The sequence below is a fragment of the Loxodonta africana genome, chromosome 12, assembly GCF_030014295.1.
Source record: "Loxodonta africana isolate mLoxAfr1 chromosome 12, mLoxAfr1.hap2, whole genome shotgun sequence".
NCBI classification, from domain to species: domain Eukaryota; kingdom Metazoa; phylum Chordata; class Mammalia; order Proboscidea; family Elephantidae; genus Loxodonta; species Loxodonta africana.
In genome coordinates, this window is record NC_087353.1 from 88,810,650 (window position 1) to 88,829,620 (window position 18,971).

Genomic DNA, 18,971 nt, shown 5'->3' on the forward strand with positions numbered 1-18,971 from the left:
CAAATCGTGGTGTTAGTGAAGAATATTGAATATACTGTGGGCTGAAGAAGAAACAAATTTTTTTTCAGAAGAAATACAAACAGAATGTTCCTTAAAGATGAAGATGGTGAGACTTCAGCTCACTTACTTTGGACATGTCATTAGGAAAGACCAGTTACTAGAAAAAGACATCATGATTGGTAAAGTAAAGGAGCATCAAAAATGAGAGAAACTCTCAATGAGATGGATTGATACAATTGTTGCAACAATAGACTCAAACATACCAACGGTCATGAAGATGGTACAGGAGCAGGCAACATTGTGTTTTGTCATATATAAGGTCACCATGAGTCAGAGCTGACTGGATGGTAACTAACGACAACAAAAAAATTATTATATTTGAAGTCAATTTCTTGTGAAAAGCACATAGTCGAGTAATGTTTTTTAATCCACTCTACCATCTTTATCTTTTAATTGGTATATTTATACCATTTACATTTAATGTAATTTTGATGTGTTTGGGCTTAATTGTGCCATTTTATTATTTGTCTTGTTCTGTTTCCCTTACCATGCTTTTCTATGGATTACTTCAACATTTTTTATAATTCCATTTTTATTTATCTATACTGCTTTTGAGTGCATCTCTTTGTATATTTTATTTAAGTTTTGGCTCTAGGCATTATATAACACATATTTAACTTAGCATGGCCTACTCACGTTGACATTTTACCACGTTACTTCCACTTAGGTTCCTTTACCTTCCCCCTTTATAATTGTCTTAAATATTTCCTCTGTATACACTGGGAACCACATCAGACAACATTATTCTTACTTCAACTGTCAAACATAATTAAAAAAAAAAAACCCAAGAGGACAAAAAGAGTGTCGTATGTTTGCTAATAGTTTTACCCTTATTACTGCCCTTTCTTCATTCCTGATGTTGCAATTTTCCTTCTTTTATAATTTCTTTCAGCTTGAATAATTTCCCTTAGTCATTATTTTGGGTCTGCTAGACGGCACTGGGTTAGTGATAAATTCTTTTAGTTTTTATTTATCTGAGAATATCTTGATTTCCCTTTCACTCCTGAAGGGTATTTTTGCTGGGTATAGAATTCTGGGTGGATAGGTTTTTCTCTTCGAGCGCTTGAAAAATGTTGTGCCACTTCTTTCTGGCTTCCATGGTTTCTGATGAGAAACCCACTATTGTTCCTCTATTGGTAATGTATTGTTTATTTCAAGAAACATCATAGTTGCTTTAAAGAACTGTTTTTAGTTTATTTTCAGAAGTTTGATTATTATGTGTCACAGTGTGGATTTCTTTGGGTTTATCTCATTTGGGATTTACTTAAATCTGTAGGTTTGTGTCTTTTGCTAAATCTGAGAACATTTTAGCTATTATTTCTTTGAATATTTTTTTTAGCCCCACACTCTTTCTCTTCTCCTTCTGATGATCCAATGACATGCTAGATCTTTTGCAATTATCCCATAGGTCCCTGAAGCACTGTTAATTTTTTTTTTTAATCAATTTTCTCTGTTTTTAAAAAAAAAAAAATTTTTTTTTTTTTTTTATTCACTTTGGGTACTTTCTATTGATTAGGCTTGAAGTTCATTGATTCGTTCCCCTTTCGTCTCTGTTCTGCTATTGACCCCTTCCAGAGAGCTTTAAATTTTGTTTTTTATATTTTTCAGTTCTAAAATTGCCATTTCATTATTCTTTATATCTTCTTCTTTGCTGGGACATTTTTTTTATTTGTTTCAAGTGTGTTCGTAATTGCTCATTGAAGCATTTTTATGATGGCTGCTTTAAAACCCTTGTTAGATAATCCTATCGTCTGTGTTATCTCAGTTTTGGTGTCTGTTGATAATCTTTTCTCATTTAAGTTGAGGTTTTTCTGATTCCTTGTATTACAAGTTTTCTATTATATCCTAGATATTTTGGGTTTTATCTTGTAAGCCTCTGGATCTTATTTAAATCTTCTATTTTTAAAAAATAATATTTTATTGTGTTTTTGGTGAAGATTTACACAGCAGTTTAGGTTCCCATTCAACAATTTCTACACAGGTTGTTCAATGACATTGGTTGTATTCTTTGCAATGCGTGAACATTCTCATTATTTCCATTCTGGTTGTTCTGTTTCCATTAATTTAGTTTCCCTTCCCCCTTACATTCTCATCTTTGTTTTAAAGTTATTGTTGACTGTTTGGTCTCATATAGGTGATTTTTAAAGGAGCACAGTACTTACAGGTGATATTTATTTGTTTTTAGCCCATTTGTTATTTAGTTTCAAAGTGACCTCAGGGGTTAATTCAAGGTTTGAAGAGACTCTCAGGGCAATAGTCTCAGGGAGTCCTCTAGTCTCAACAAGTCCAGTAGGTCTATTGTGGCCTTGATAAGAATGGTTGGTAGTAGCAAGGTACTATCTAGTTCTTCTGGTCTCAGGATAGATGAAGCTGTGGTTTGTGTAGACTATTTGTGCTACAGACTAGTTTTTTCTTTCAGTCTTTGGTTTTCTTCTTTCTCTTTTGCTCTGGATGAGTAGAGACCAATAATTGTATCTTAGATGACCACCTGCAAGCCTTTAAGACCCCAGACATTACTCATCAAATTAGGATGCAGAACGTAACTTTATAAACTATATTATGCCAGTTGACTGGGATATCCCATGAGAATATGATCCTAATCCTTCAAATCCAGAAACCCAATCCCTCGAGGTATTTGGTTGTGTCTACGAAGTTTCCATAACTGTGCCTCCATGTGTTTTATTATACATATGAATATATGTGCATAGTCACATAGATGCATATATATACATATGCATACACCTATATATACACCTATATATACATACCTATATACATATAGGTATGTATGTATATATGTGTGTGTGTACATATATATATACACACGTGTGTGTGTACATATATATATACACATGCATAAGGAGCCCTGGTGGTGCAGTGGTTAAAGCACTTAGCTGCTATCCAAAAGGTCGGTGGTTCAAACCCACCAGCAGCTCTGCAGGAGAAAGATATGATGTTCTGCTTTCATAAAGACTACAGCCTTGGAAACCCTATGGGGCAGTTCTACCTTGCCCTTTAGGGTTGCTATGAGTTGGAATTGACTTAACGGTAGTGTTTTTTTTTTTTTTTTTAATATATATATATATATATGCCTACATACATATATATCCCCACATGTATTTTTGGTTGTTTTTGCCATCATTTGAAGATTATATATGCCAAAGCAATTACCGACAGGTCCTTTTTTCTTGTCTAGTTTTTAGAGACATCGTTTACCTTCATCAAGCTGTGTACACTTCACCCTTGTTCAGTGTTACCTTTTCCATCACCAAACTTAACAAGTATCTCCTATCTAGAGAGTGAATCCCACTCTCCTCCCATCCCTGGTAACCACTAATGAATATTTAGTTTCTGTATATTTACCTGTTCATGTCATTTCATAAAAGGGAGAACATACAATTTTTTGTGTGTTTGTGATTGCCTCATTTTGCTCAACATTATGTCCTCTAGATTCATCCATGTTTCAAGATGTTTTGGGAAGTCATTTTTCTTTATTGTTAAGTAGTATCTCATTGTATGTATGTACCACATTTTACTTATTTATTCCTCTGTTGATGAGCACTTAGGTTGTTTCCATCTTTTCACTACAGTGAATCGTGCTGCAATGAACATAGGAGTGCACGTCTGTTCGTGTCACTTCTATTAGATCCCTACGGTAAATACCTAGGAGTGGAATTGCTGGGTCATTTGGCAGCTCTACCTCTAGTTTTTGGGGAACTGACAGATTGTTTTTCACAATGGCTCTACCAGTTTGCATTCCCACCAGCAATGGATGAGGGTTCCAATTTCTTCACATCCCCTCAAACACTTGTTGTCTCCGTGTTTTTTTTTAATCTTGGCCATCCTAGTGGGAGTGAAATGGTATCTTGTTGTGGTAGTAGGCCTCTGTTGACAATGTACAGATAGGGCAGCGTGGGTGTCTTAATTATCCAGTGCTGCTATAACAGAAATACTATAAGTAGACAGCTTTAACAAACAGAACTTCATTTTCTCATAGTTTAGGGTGCTAGAAGTCTGAATTCATAGCACCGGCTCTAGGGGAAGGCTTTCTGTCTGTTGGCTCTGGAGGAAAGTCTTTGTCTCTTCAACTTCTGCTTCCTGGTTCCTTGGAGACTTCCATGTGGCTTGGCATCTATCTTACCCCATCTCTGCTTCTTTCCTTTGCTTGTTTAATCTCTTTTATATCTTAAAAGAGATTGACTCAAGATACAGCCTACACTAATCCTGTCTCATTACCATAACAAAGGCAACCCAGTCCTAAACCCAGATGTTAGGATTTACAACATATATTTTGGGGGGACATAATTCAATTCATAACAGCAGGTGCTGCCTCATTAACAGAGGATGTGGGTTGAAGTTCAGGCTCCCAGCTTTGCCTCTGGTGGGAGAGGAAGAGGTGCCTCATTACTATAAGTTGGGGGCGGGAGTCTAGGCTCTGGCTTTGTCTCCACTGATTGGGGCGGAGGATATCATGGTGTTTGGCTGGAGTAGGAATGGCATTGTCTAAAAGGTTTCTGTCCTACTACGCTGCCTGGCCCTTTGGCTTGACAGAGATTTTCTTGGGGCTTTTTTTCTTTTTTAAATCTGTATCCATTGGCTTTTCCAGATTGCAGGCTTCTCCAGTGACAGTCCTGGATATTTAGAAAGCAAAATGAAAATACAGGGAACTCATCAGCCCGTCGTTTCTTGGGTCTCAAGCGTCCTACACTTTTCAGAGACTTCTTATATTTGTATTATGTATTATGCCCAGAGTTTTTAGTTGTATTTGGTGAAAAGAGTAAAGTATGTCTATGTCATCTTGTCTAAAACTATCATCGACCTCTGCTAATATTTTTATAATTTTTAATGTATTTTTAAGTAAAATTTTTATTTTAGAATAGTTTTAGATTTACAGAAAAGCTTCAGATAGTACAGAGATTTCCATACACCCCACACACATTTTCCCCATTATTAACATCTTACATTAGTATGGTACATTTGTCACAATTAAGGAACCAGTGTTGATATATTACACCTCAATATAAAGAAAACAAAAATCCTCACAACTGGACCAATAAGCAACATCATGATAAGTGGAGAAAAGACTGAAGTCTTCAAGGATTTCATTTTACTTGGATCCACAATCAACATCCATGGAAGCAGCAGTCAAGAAATCAGATGACGCATTGCATTGGGCAAATCTGCTGCAAAAGACCTCTTTGAAGTGTTAAAAAGCAAAGATGTCACCTTGAAGACTAAGGTGCACCTGACCCAAGCCAGGGTGTTTTCAATTGTCTCATACGCATGGGAAAGTTAGACAATGAATCAGGAAGACTGAAGAAGAATTGACACCTTTGAATTGTGGCATTGGTGAAGAATATTGAATAGCCCATAGACTGCCAAAAGAACAAACAAATCTGCCTTGGGAGAAGTACAGCCAGAATATTCCTTAGAAGGGAGGCTGGAGAGACGTCTTCTCACATACTTTGGACATGTTATCAGGAGAGACTGGTCCCTGGAGAATGACATCATGCTTGGTAAAGTAGAGGATCAGCGGAAAAAAGGAAGACTCTCAACAAGGTGGACTGACACAATGGCTGCAACAATGGGCTCAAGCCTAACAAGGATTGTGAGGATGGCACAGGACTGGGCAGTGTTTCATTCTGTTGTATATAGGGTTGTGATGAGTTGGAACTAATTCAATGGCACCTAACAACAACATCAATGTATTATTAACTAACATTCATACTTTATCCAGCTTTCCTCATTTTTACCTAATGTCCTTTTTCTGTTCCAGTATTCCATCTAGGATACCACATTACATTTACCATAGTTGTCATGTCTCTTCAGATTCCTCTTGGCTGTGACAGTTTCTCAGACTTTCCTTGTTTTGATGACTTTGACAGTTTCGAGGAGTACTGGTCAGGTATTTTGTAGACTGTCGCTTAGTTAGGATTTGTCTGATGTTTTTCTCATGTTTAGACTGGGGTCATGTTTTCCTGTGAGGAGGACCTGCGAGAAAGACACGGCAATCTGTTTCTGTAAAGATTTACAGGCTTGAAAACCCTATGGGGCTCTTCTACTCAGTCCTATAGGGTCACTATGAGTTGGAATTGACTCAACAGCAATGGCTTTGGTTTTCTGAGGGTTGGGAGGAGGACCACAGAGGTAAAGCGGCCATTATCATCACACTGTATCAAAGGTATATACTATCAACATACCCTATCATTGTGATGTTGACCTTGATCACCTGGTTGAGGTAGTTAGTGTTTGTTAGGTTTCTCCACTGTAAAGATACTTCTTCCTCCATACTGTACTCTTTGGAAGGAAGTCACTATGCACAACCCATATCATTTCTCCATTTACACTTACCTTAGACTCTGTTCTCCTCTTACAAATTCTGATTCATTAAAATAAATTTTACTGGGTCCATATTTTTTCAAACATTTCATTTTAATGTTGATTACACCAGTGTGGATGAGGCATTGGTGATTCTGTAGTAGAAGGTTTGCCTTCCATGCGGGATACCTGGTTGGATTCCCGGCCAGTGGACCTCATGCACAAATATCACTCAGCTCTCCGTGGATGCTTGTATATTGCTGTGGTGCCAAACAGGTTTCAGTGAAGCTTCCAACAAAGACTAGAAAGAACTGGCGATCTATTTTCCAAAATCAGCCATTGAAAACCTTATGGCTCACAATGGTCTGATCCACAACGGATCATGTGGATAGTGAAGAGCTGGGCAGTATTTGGTTCCATTGTGCACAGGGTCGCTATGAGTCAGGGTCTAGCTCAATGGCTGCCACCGCCACCATCATCACAAATGTGAAACATTTATACAGGAAAGAAACAAATAAAAAGGCATGATTCAAGAGACTAGTTCTCTTAGTACTTTCATACATTCAGAGTAATGTCCTTATGAGGACTTTAAATACTATAATAGCTATTTTAAAAGGAAAAAAACCTCTAAAATCGTATGCAGCTATGAAGTCATTATTCTGAAAGTTTGTTTCAGGGAAATTTATCAGAAAAAATAGAAAGGGTCATTTCAGTTTTCTCTGGAAATCTTATTTTAAAAAGAGACTTGGATCTTACACATCATTTCCTCAAGGCTTTCCTAAATTCCGAGAAGGGAAGCACAATTGTTAATGTTATGTTTGTTTGTTTCTTTGGTCACAGCTAGAGTTACTTTTAGAATGGATGGAATAGCAGAATGGTTTGTGCTTCGTATAGACTCCAGAGTACACTGAGGCCCGTAAGATAATCAGTCTTCAGTACACATATGTCCATGTAATAGGGCTTAAAGCATATTACCCTCCTCTGTTACTAAAGACCATCATTTTTATGTTTTTGCATTTATGACATATTTATTAGGACTATAATTTATTTGATGTTGAGTTTCTGGATATGAGTACTTATTAAGAGGAAATAAGACTTTTTAACAAATGGTGCCAGGAATACATTGTAGGGAGAAAAAACTTCTTAAAATAAGGATATTATTATAATGCTCCTATTTATATTAAGGAACCTTTATGCAATTCCTCATGCCACGGTTAGCATACTATTTTGTGATTACGTTACATTATTTTCCTTTAATCCTTTTTCATCTTATCTAATTTCTTGGCCATGAAGACAACTTGACCACATTAACATCCTTCAAAGACACCTTTCAGTCTCTGGAAGAATGACTCTCACCAACTCCAATTTATCTGCCTTGTTTTCACCATAAGCATCTTGGGGGGAAAAAAAAAAAGAGTAACCCTATCATATTAAAATAAGATATAAAGTAAAATAATTAAAATAATTGGGTACCAAAGAAGGAAGAGACAAATAAATGAAATAGGATAGAGATCAAGAAAAAGACCCAAATCCAAATGGGAATTTAATATATGACAAAGGTCACATTTCAAAATAGTTAGGAAAAGATGGATTATTCACTAGATGGTATTGAGACAACTGGCTAATCATGGTAGGAGGGGAAAAACTGGCTCTTTACTTCATTCCTTATACCATATTAAACTCCACTTGGATCTAACACTTAAACATAAAAAATAAAATCATAAAAGTACTTTTAAAGAATTAACATTTTCATAATACTGGAATGGGAAAGGGGCCTTAGGACAGACTGGTTAAGAGTTTGGCTGCTAACCAAGAGACTGGCAGTTCGAATCCACCAGCTGCTCCTTGGAAATTCTATGGGACAATTCTACTCCATCCAATAGGGTTGCTATGAGTCAGAATTGACTCGACGGCATGGGTTTGGTTTGGTTTGGGAATGGGGGAAGAATAAATATCACACAAAATTCAGAAGCAATAAAATAAAAATGTAGTAACCTCCATTCAGTAAAAAACAAACAAAAAATAGCCCCCCCAACTCAAAATGCAAACGACAAATTTGAAAGAATATCTGCAATATATTTGACACACAAAGACAATATCTTCCATGACTACAGAGCTTCTGCAAATCAAGAAAGGGAAAGGCAAACAGAAAATAACATATAAGTAGCCAAGAAACATAGGAAAAGATGCCTAACCTCGTTCACAATTAAATGCAAATCAAAATTCCATTTTTAGACTGAAAAAATAAGTTATTGTTCAGAGGTAAGTAGTCCAAGGCCAACAGGGATCAGGCACCTTCCCTGTTTTTACCAGGCAGTCTTCTGCAGAGGCCCTTATTCACAGGTTCACCAGGACGGCTGCTGTACCTTCAGGCATCACCTCCAGGATCAGGCAGGAGGCAGGTCAAAAGGCCAAAAGTTTAGGCTCCAGAGTCTTTTCCCTTTAAGGAGTTTTCTTGGAAGCCCCATCCAGAGACTTCTGCTTATATCTCATTTGCCAGAGCTGTGCCACATGGCTGCATGGGAGTATGGGAAGGCATTTGTTGTTGTTGTTTTTTAAACTTGGCATTCAAGTATAACATATGTAAAGTACACAGATCATAGGTATACAGCCTGATGAATTTTCAAAGTCAACACACCCATCTGACCAGCACCCCAAACAAGAAGCAGAGCTTAGAGCAGAAACAGCCTCCCTGCAACACCCCACACACTCCCTCTGAGACACTAAAGGTGAGTATTTTTATTGAGTACATTGCCACTGCAAACAAAATAGAATTGATTAAGAAAGAAAAAGTAACCAGTAGTCTGCTACACCCATCATTTTATGTATTTGCCTCAAGGCACCCTTGACCCTTACAACTTCTAAAATCTTTCATTCTCAGTCCAAGAGAGTTTCTTGTCCCTCAAGAAGGAAAAGTCCATATCTGCATTTTCTGTAATTTAATATTGTGAGTCTGGGACCAAGAACCATGTGCTGATCCCAAAGCAGGAACTCTGTGCAACAGAAAACTCACAGGTGGACATAAAGAGATGGTCTCCACGGGATGCTGACCAGGTCCCTGAGTTTGGAGGGGGCATCCTACAGAATACAAAGGCATGTATTTGTATTGTGAATACAAAGGCATCCTACAGAACCGTTAGGGACCCCACCCCACGAGTGTGATAAATATGGAGAAAATTTTCCCATTCCATCTACACGTCAACATTTTTTAAAAGATACGTGTGACCAAATCTTGGAACAGAATCCAGAATTTATTTAACATTATAGTATTCATATCAGAACATCTTCGTCATGAATATGGGCAGCTTTACTTGGGGCTCCTAACTTATTGAACACTACAGCACTCATCTTGGAGAGGACCCCTGGGGATGTGGGAGGCATCCGTCAGCATTCCAACATTACACAGCATCAGCTAATTCACATGCAATAGAAAGTTTACAAATGCAAGAAATGTGTGAGGGCTTTCAGGAAAGTAAAAGCCCATTCAACTTCAGAGAATTCACACTGGAGAAAAACCATATGCATGTAATGGATGTAAGATGCCTTTAGATAGTGCTCAGAGCTAATTAGGCATCTGGGATTTCATAGCAGAGAGGAGCTCTGTGAGTGTAATAGATGAGGAAGAACCTTTAATTGGAGTTCCATCCTTAGACAATGTGAGCTAATTCACTTGGGGCTTAAACTGGTCATATGTGACAAATACGGAAAGCTATTTAGGGGAAATGAGGAGCGAATCATTCATCCTGGAGAGAAGGCTATGAGTACAACCAATGTGGAACATCATTTGGGGTAGCTTAGCCCTTTCTCATCACTGGCGAATTCACAGGAAAGGAACATTCTTGTAAAGATTGTGGGAGAGCTTTTAGTCAGCAATCAAACTAATTCATACAGGAGAAAAGCCTTGATTAAGAAGAATGGGAAGAGCCTTCATTTCTTTCTTTCTTTTTTTTTAATTGGATTTCAGAGAATCCTTAGTGATAGACGGGGAAACTTTCTGGGGGGAATTTAGGGCTTATTAAGTATCACACTGAAGCATTAATCACATCAAAGTAGGGGTTTAAACTCTTTTGATTCTTCCACCTCAAAGCTTTCATTCCTTTCTGATTATCTCATAGGATTTTTGTCTCTAATGACTTACTCTCCTTACATTATCATCCTTAATGTAAGCTTAAATCCTCATTCTACTAGGTATTCAGTACATTTCTGATGAACGAGTGAAGTAACAAAATAGGCAAATATCAGAGTTGTACTGTTTTTTACTCCATAAAATATGTAGGTTGCATAGGACTGCATTGAGAGAGGCTAGGCTAAGTGGCAGAATCTAGTGGTTGCAAATTCCACTATTATTGCAAATTATTCATGGATGGGTCTAATAAATCTAATGAACTCTTATGGGCCATACCTCCATGCTGCTGAAAATTATTTTGGGATAGGAAATGGTTCGGTGACTTCTTTGAATATAATGGCATAATCTATATTTGTAGGCTATGTTAGGAGGATGCCAGTCAAACGAAATCAGTTTATCGTTGTTTTATATTAAAATAGAATTTTTAAGAGGAAGGGCTAGAGTTAGTGAGTTTAGCTTCTCATTTAACAAGAGAAGGAAGGAGTGGGCACATTTTCTGTGTTAAAGTGCTTGAGGAAAGTTGGGCCAGAAGAAAGCTTTCTCTAGGACTTCTCATCGGATCTTCACCCCCAGCTCTGCCCACCAAACTTAAACCCTCAACCCTAGATTATCATTCTAAGTCTTCCAAAGCATGTCCTTGTCTCCCACTACATTAACCATCCAGTTGAGTTAGAAAGGATTCATATTGTGCACTTATGATTCCTGGCTTTGCTTAGAGAAGAAGAGGAAAAAAAAAAAAAAAAAAAAAGGGAGAGGTGGGGAAGAGAAAATGAAGAGGATGGGGAGCACCTGTACACAGAGAATGGCAGTAGCGGGCCACAACTCAGGGCACCATATTCCTCAGAGAACCTAAAACATCAGTAAGGTTGGCTGGAGAGTAACCAAAAGGCCTAGTTTTTCACCAGTTTACTTCCAGCTGCCATAAACTTCTAGCTAGTACATAGAAAAAAACATAGAGCTCATAGAAATTCATCCGGCCTACTTCCCATTTGCCCATTCCAACCTGCTGCTCCTTCCTTGGCCTTCCCTGCTTTTCTTGCCCTTACTTAGGCTCCATGTGTTCGGTAGTAAAGCCCTCACTGAACTTGTTCTTCCTAAAATTCATCATTAAGACCCATTTTAGAAGACACATGCTCATACCTCTGCAATGTTCCTGAATATTTCTTTCTTTCCTCTCTGTGTCCTCTATAGGTCCAGGCTGGGACTAAGTGCTGGAATTGCTCTGTGGACTGTGACAAGTCCTGACTTTTTATTCCCTACCACATAAGCAGTATTTCCGTTGTCTAAACTTGGGTTTATTTTCCATTTGGAGTTATAGCAAGAGGCATGGGGCTCCAAGGAATTAATAATACAAAGGTTCAGAGCAGTGCTATATGGGTTAGAAATGCTTCAGGCTGCAAGTAACAGAAATCTGCTTCCAAAATGAAGACATTTAACTTATATATCAATAAGCCTGGTTCCAGGATAGGCACAGTGGCTCAACAATATCATCAAGAACTCAGGCATTTTTTGTCTGTCTGCTCTGCCATCTTCAGCATGTCGGGTTTTTTCCTTGGTCTTGTTGCCTCATTATCTCAAGATCTCTGCTTCAGCTCCAAGCATCATGTTCTTATATATTACTGTTCAAAGCAGGAAGAAGGGACAGGTTCTTTACCATCCCTATTTTAACTAAAAAACAAAATTCTTCCCAGGAGTTCCTTCAGCCAATTTCCCCTTAAGTTTCGTTGGCAGAACTGAGTCATACGCCCACTTTGAAGCCAGCTGACAGCAAAAGAAGTAATTAGCAAGCTTGCCGCAATGACACACATGGGCAAGGCTGGGCCTGGTGAGCCATGGGGCACTAAGGCAGCTCTAGGGCTCATTCCTCTCTCTGCCTCTCATGGGGTTCCAGCTCTCCTCTGGTCTTTCCTTCCTTTATTCTCTTGCCAAAAATGCTTATTTTTCCCTCCACTGTGAGTGGGTTTTCTTCATGTCACAGATTTCTTTATTTAAAAAAAAATTTCCAAGTGTCCTCTTCATGCCATTTTGGCTTACGAATTGGTCCATCCAGGTCCTACTTATCTTCACGGCATCTTGTAGCACACTGCCTATGTTGTCTGATTTCTTTGTTCAAATTTTCATAAAGTGGAATCTGATTGGCTTTCCTTATATTTTTGAGCCAGATGACTTCAAAAGTCATTGGCCAGCCTATATTGGATGTATGTGTGGTGTGGGGGAGGAGGGACAGCACAGGGCAGGGTCATGTGGTATGACACAGCCATTTGGGCAGCAGGGGCTGAACCAGGCAGTTCCCCCAGAAGGGTTATGGGTAGTACAGGTGAAGTGAAGTGGAGAAGGGCATGAATAAATGGGCTCTTGGAGCCCTGAGCAACAATATAAGAAGATAAGGCTACTGTGTTGGAGACAGAGGCCACATGGAGCCATCAGACACATGAGTGAAAAAGCCATTTTGGACATTTCAGTTCCAGCAGATGCCACATAGAGAAGAGTCAAGGAGCTGACAGAACCAAGGCTCCTGATATATGGCCCCAGTTGAACCATCCCAGATATCTCCAGCCACTCCTGTTGAGGCCCCAGATATTGTGGAGCAGAAATAATCCCTGCTTTGTTCTGTCTGAATATCTGATTTACAGAATTGAGCACGTAATCACAGATTCTTGAGTTGGCCATGACTCAAGAATCTCTCCAACCTTTCACAGTAGAAATTCAATGACTGGTACTAGAAAGCACGACATCCCTCACGAACATGGCTTTAACGGGGATTCGACGTGTTCATTCCCTACCAGACTTGGTCTCTTAGAAACCATTTTGGGGCTCTGACAGGCCAAAGCAGGGATTGTTGAAGCAGGACTATTTCAAGACAGCCATATAACACAGAGAAAAAGTGGACCAGTTATTTTAGCAAATGAAATTTGAAATCCTGCAGTGTAAAAATGAGAATTTTTAAAAGCATGGGTAATGGGCAGACCTGGATTTGAATCCTTGCTCCTCTACTTACTTATTAGTTGCATGGCCTTGGGCAAGTTATCTAAGCTCTCAAAGTCTTATTTTTTTCATTTGTATCATGACAGAAACCTATCTATGTCATAGAGTTGTTGGGAGGACTAAATGAGATATTCCATGTGGAGCACTCAGCACAGTCAGCACTCAGTACATGTTAGTTACCAGTATTGCCAGAGTCTCTAATACACTGGGTGAGTGAGGCCCAGGAGGAAGAAGCAGCTTGCTAATGACCATCAAAAGAGGCTGGCTTTGTTCTGTATGGAGAACTCTTGGTATCCTCCACGGTGGGGAGTGAGCAATGGATTGGCAGATGGGAATCTTTACATATTATAAAACACTTTACAGCTTTCCTTTTAGACCTTGTTTTTTTGGGCAATTTAGTAGGGCTATCAGGTCATGAGTGACATGCTTTGGAATGGCCATCCTCAACTCCCCAGGAATGCCTAGCTTAGAGTTACCTATCCCTCCAGTCTTTTATTTCTCCAACAGCGTTCATTTGATCATCTTTTTCAATCCCCTCTAGCTGTTTCCGTAATTTCTTATTCAATTTGGTCTTGGAATTATTATTAGAGTAGTGATTTGAGATGGTATTCTGGAGACTCCCTATACATGATGTTCCAGCTGTAACATTCCAAGATTGGGACATCTAAACCCAGTAACCTGTGGCCACGGAGAGCTGGATGAGCACATAAGCCTCTGGTAAGCAGACAGAGGTGGCTGGCAAGAGCTCTTTCTTTCCTCCTTCTTTCCCCTCTCCTTCCCTCCCTCCCTTCCTTCCTTCCTTCCTTTTTTTTTTGTTAATGCTCAATGACTGGATGATATCATCGTCAAGTTAAAGGGTTAGCTGTTTAGAAGACCTGGCTTCCTGGGAAATACTGTTTTTGTGGGCAGTACCAAAACCAAGAACTAGTTCTTTCTATCCCCCAAGAATGCTTTTAACTTATCAGCTTTTGAAGAAAGTTAAAAAAGAACTCCAAGGCTATATAAAACCCTGCATTCATGCATAAAATTTGCCCCCTTTCTTTGCAGGGGAAAGCTATTTCACAACTAACAAGAGGTAAGCAGCTTTTCTGTACGTTGTGCTTGGGACCTAGAACTTATCCATATACCAGTGGGATGATGTACTCATGTGGGGTTAGGGAAGTGGAGATGGGACACATCCGTTCTCCTCTTCACCTCCATGAACTCCTTGGTTACCTGGTAACTACAGGGGTAATCACTTATTCAGTAGATACTGGGTGAATACCTACTATGTGCCAGATGCTAAGCAAGGCATTGTGAATAAAGCGATGCCTAAGACAGTTTTTTAAGACAGAGGACTTGCCTTCAAAGAGCTCCAAGTTTATATTAAGGGTGGTCTTTTTTTTTTTTTGAGCCGGTCATACTTAACCAAGACGCTGAATGTACAGCTCTGCAACAATGCTGGTTTCCTGCTCCTTCCCTCCCCTCTACCCAAGGTGACTCCCAGGACCTAGCACAAGGCAAGGCAACCATCTACACCTTTCAGACAGAGCAGAGGCTATGGGATGAAGCACCTGTCACCTTCTGGATTATCAGGGCTTATCTGGTTGGCCTGACTGGCAGCCAGGAGAAGCGGTGTTGGTAAGGAGAAGATCACCTTCCTCCCTGTGTGACCTTGGTTGAAGAGAACGACTAACAACCATCACCGAGAAGCAGGACCTGTCTTCAGTCAAGGGTAGGCATGTCGTCATCTACGACTGCCTGGAACCACAAATCCATCTGCTTAGACTGCAGCATTCCCAGACATCTCCATCAGCCACTCTGCACATTTCTCCCGAGTCTCATGGTGCTCAAAGGTGCTGTGGAGAATTCAAAGGACAAGACACGCTTTAAATCTGTTGGAGAAGAAACAGGCATGTGAACAAACAATGGACTAGAGCATTAAATGAGTGCTAAACAGGTTTTATAGGCAGTTTATTCTCACAGAAGTGCAGAGAAGCTGTGTCATGGCCGGCAGACACAGTTCCAGGAAGGTTTCAGGAAGAGTGGGCTTTGGGCCAGGTTTAAAGGATGGGCCAAACTCAGAGTGGTGAGGAGGGGGAGGGTACCCTGGAGGTACTGCAACACGAGCAGTGGCCTTGGGTCCTCAAAATATAATTTGCCCAGCATTCCCTCTGAATTCAAGGGGTCAGCTGGTGCTCTTTCTTTCTCTCCGCTGTAATCATAAGAGGAAATAGCCTGAGGGCTGTTTGTGCTAAAAGCCACAGAGGTTTATTTCTAAGAAATGGAAGCTTATGACATTCCCATTTCCTATGGTCTCATCACAGTGTGAGGCCAGGGCAGAGGACATGCTGACACAAAAGTTCAGCCTTCCTGAGCTGCCAAAGTAGAACACGGGGGCCATGCTGGGATGCCGAATGCTCCTCAGAGGCTTGGATTTGGAAGAGATTTGATGCTGACAAAAATAGTGCTTGGGGGAAACACAGACTCTAAGCCCAAGCCTCTTTTCACTGACATAATATGCATAGCCAAACATCTGGACAGAATTCGCACAGCAGGGGAGGACTTTGAATATTATGAATAAGGAAAATTTTCATTCATCTCATCCATCAGTCACACTGGTGAAATTCCCTGTGAATGGCACAAATGTAGGCAAATCCTCAGATGGAGATTGGGGCAGTTATCAGAGACGAGAAAATCACAGCGGAGGAATACAGTACAAAATAAAGTAGAACCTACTGTCGGAGTTTAACCTTCAGAAGTACTGCACAGGAGTATGAATAGAATGACGCTCCAAGAAAGCACCAACCTCACCCAACATCTGAGCCATTCTGAAGCTAAATCTTTCTAATGTAATGAGCGGGGGTGGAGATCACTTGAGGAGAAATCAGCCCTTATTCATCATCAGAAGATTGGAGTGGAGAGGGAGTCCAGGCTCATTATGGATGAAGGAAGACCTTTGGAGGGCTCACAGCTGATACAACACTGGAGACCATGGGGTAGGGGCCAAGGATGCCTGGTGAAGGGGCCTAGAGCACACTTGACATAAAATGTTCCCATGAGAGAAACATACTATTTGTTATGGATTGAATTGCGTCCCCCTAAAATGTATGCCAATTTGCCTAGGCCGTGATTCCCAGTATTGAGTTGTTGCCCAACATTTTGTGATCTGATGTGATTATCCTATGTGCTGTGCCTCTTAGCCTTTATGATGTTAATAAGGCAGGATTAGAGGCAGTTATGTTAATGAGGCAGGACTCAATCAACAAGATTAGGTTGTGTCTTAAGCCAATCTCTTTTGATACAGAAGAGAGAGAGAGCAGAGAGACAGGGGGTCCTCACACCACCAAGAAAGATGCACTGGGAGCATGGTACGTCCTTAGGACCCAGGATCCCCGTGCTGAGAAGCTCCTTGACTGGGGAAGATTGATGATAAGGACCTTCCCCCAGAGCCAACAGAGAGAGAAAGCCTTCCCCTGAAGCTGGTTCCCTGAATTTGGACTTCTAGCCTCCTAAACTGTGAGAGAATAAAATTCTGTCTGTTAAAGCCATCCACTTGTAGTATTTCTGTTATAGCAGCACTAGAACAACTAAGACACTGTGAAAGGGCTGAATTTAGAACATGAGTTGTTGGAACTTGCACTTTTTTAGACTTGAAAGCACCAGGAAGAGAGAGAAAGATCATGGCTGTAAGAAATGAGACACCTCCCTGGAGGAAGGACTTGCAGATGACACACACATGCAGATGCCATCCCCTGGGGGCCACACGCAGGTCCACCTAATGCTGTGCAGAAGAGAATTCAGGCTCCATAGCTCTTGGCAGTTTACTTTTCTCATGGGGCTACAATTTTTCTTTCATCCTTCATCCTCTTTCCTCTTCATTTCTCAGGAAAGTCCGGCATCACTTCTGTTCCCTGCCTTGTGATGGTGGGCTGACGCCTCTGTCTGTCTTCTCAGGAACCTGTGGGCTTATCTCTTATGTTCAACCTGTTACTAGTTTTGTTCTTAACTTCCAGTGAGCAAGTGACCACCTGCCCACCAATAGGCTGATGACTGCCATTACATGTTTGGACAACTGGCAAACACGCCCCATGGGATACTGCTGTGGCTTTCCTTCATCCACTCGTTTAGCAAGTATCTTTTGAGTAAATGTCTACTGTACTCTGTACCTGACACTATTATTAGTGCTGGGATATAGGACAGGGAATAAGGAGGTGTCAGAAATAAGCAGCTTGGGCAACCATAGGGAACAGAGGGAGGGAGCAAGGAAACAGGAGCACCCTTGAGATTCTGGGGTTGTCTGTGTCCCAAGATTTCAGATGAGAGCTTAGGGAAGTAACACTGGGGAGGAAGAGAAGAAAGGAAAAGAACTGATTTAATGATTCGTACCATGTATCTTTTTGGTTTTTGACCATGTATCAGGAAACCCTGGTGGCATAGTGGTTAAGTGCTATGGCTGCTAACCAAAGGGTTGGCAGTTCAAATCTGCCAGGTGCTCCTTGGAAACTCTATGGGGCAGTTCTGCTCTGTCCTATAGGGTCGCTATGAGTCAGAATCGACTCGACGGCACTGGGTTTGGTTTTGGCTTTCACCATATATCAGGCTAGCATATGATGTCTCACAGCAACTGTGCAAGCTTGATATCATTATCTCCACTTTGGAAATACAGAAAATAAGGTATGCACAGCTAGTAAGTGACAGAGCCAGTATTTGAAGCTAGGTCCTCCTAACTCCAAATCCCATTGTCTTCCCACCACCAGGGAGGAAACTGGTCTTTTATTGACACCATTTCCTGGAGTACATTTGAGATACATACTCAGGAGACCATGGAGGCACCTGGTGATCCAGAAGGGGACAGGGGATAGGAAGACCGAGAGAGAGAAATGGACCGGCTTTTGTAGACTTTGCCTCAGGGTTCAGGGAAAGGCACTCATTCATTCCTTCATTCACTCATACAGCCAGTAAGTGTTTATTGAGCCCTGTGGAGTGTGAGGCCCACTATTTAAGTGCTGGGGATACAACAGAGAACAAAACTGATGCTGACTCCACCTCATGGAACTCCCATTCTAGAAGGGAGGCAGATAACACAACATGGTAAGTGTTTTGACAAAGAAGTACTGGGTGACATGGAAGCACATTGGAGAATTATATAACCTGAACTTGGAATCTGTCAGAGACTTATTGGAAGAAGTAACATCTCAGGTGAGATCTGAAGGAACAAGCATCAGCCTGGTGCAATGCTGGGGGGAAGCGTTCCAGAGAAAAGCGTGCAGGAAGGTCTGCTGGTGAGGGAGCAGAGTGAATGAAGCTGGAAGATGTCCAGTGTTGTCAGGAAATAGAGCATGTGGAGGGTGGCAGGGAAGGGGGCAGGGAAGAAGGGACCAGGCCAAATACGTTCTGACTGGATCCTAAGGACAACAGGAAACCACTGAAGAATTTTAAGTTGGGGAGAATGATCTGAGCAGCTTCGTAGTTTATCATTTCCCTCAGAAACCAAGGCTCC

The 18,971-nt window shown here is 40.6% G+C and overlaps 1 long non-coding RNA gene across 7 annotated transcripts in view; it reads right to left on the reverse strand.

Moving 5' to 3' along the window:
* Nucleotides 1-8,369: 8,369 nt before the first annotated feature.
* Nucleotides 8,370-18,971, reverse strand: part of LOC111752439 (uncharacterized) — a 29,228-nt gene continuing 18,626 nt past the window's right edge. For 4 of the 7 annotated variants that reach the window (XR_002787357.2, XR_002787355.2, XR_002787356.2 and 1 more), the window contains one exon: nucleotides 11,259-15,327. This is a non-coding gene — a long non-coding RNA (uncharacterized LOC111752439). Of the gene's footprint in view, nucleotides 9,457-11,258; nucleotides 15,364-18,971 lie in introns of those variants that run through there. The other 3 variants (XR_010323674.1, XR_002787358.2, XR_002787359.2) reach the window with 3 other exon arrangements.